Source organism: Silene latifolia, chromosome 9 (assembly GCF_048544455.1).
Source record: "Silene latifolia isolate original U9 population chromosome 9, ASM4854445v1, whole genome shotgun sequence".
Classification (NCBI taxonomy): domain Eukaryota; kingdom Viridiplantae; phylum Streptophyta; class Magnoliopsida; order Caryophyllales; family Caryophyllaceae; genus Silene; species Silene latifolia.
In genome coordinates, this window is record NC_133534.1 from 46,197,268 (window position 1) to 46,197,832 (window position 565).

At 46.5% G+C, this 565-nt stretch overlaps 1 non-coding gene across 1 annotated transcript; it reads left to right on the plus strand.

The window, feature by feature from the left end:
• Window positions 1-458: 458 nt before the first annotated feature.
• LOC141603959 (small nucleolar RNA R71) lies at window positions 459-565 on the plus strand. The gene has a single exon (XR_012525792.1). It is a non-coding gene; the product is annotated as a small nucleolar RNA R71 (small nucleolar RNA).

Genomic DNA, 565 nt, shown 5'->3' on the forward strand with positions numbered 1-565 from the left:
ATTTTGGCTACTCCACCTCAAGTTTGGGTGGACATTCGGCTCATAGTAAGTGTTTGTCTGCCTATAATGTTGAAAGGCAAAGACAAGACTCAAAGGGACTAGGACAATTGTCCGAAACATGTCCCTCGGCTCCACATCTTTACTGCATTTAAAGGGACCGTCGAAACAAAGCATTTACATGGTAAATCCCTCTTTTGGAAGCTCCTCCCAACTCGTACTTGTCAAATCTCGCCGTGAGAGCTTCTAATGCAGCTACAGAAGGAGATTCAGCAGCTCTCCTTTGATTTCCCCGGGAATTCCCATACTCAGCTTTGTGGGTGGCCAAGTCATCAATGATCTTCCACCCCTTAGTTTCCCCCGTATTCTCCTGGAATCTGCCATTAGCTGTCACATCCAGGATAACCCTCTGATCGTCATAGAGCCCATTGTAGAACTGATTGCATAGGCTCCACTTCTCAAACCCATGATGCGGAATGGTTCGCACCAGTTTCTTGAAACGGACCCATGCCTCATGAAAGTTCTCATCAGGCCCCTGTTTAAAACTCGTGATTTGAGCTCTAATAGC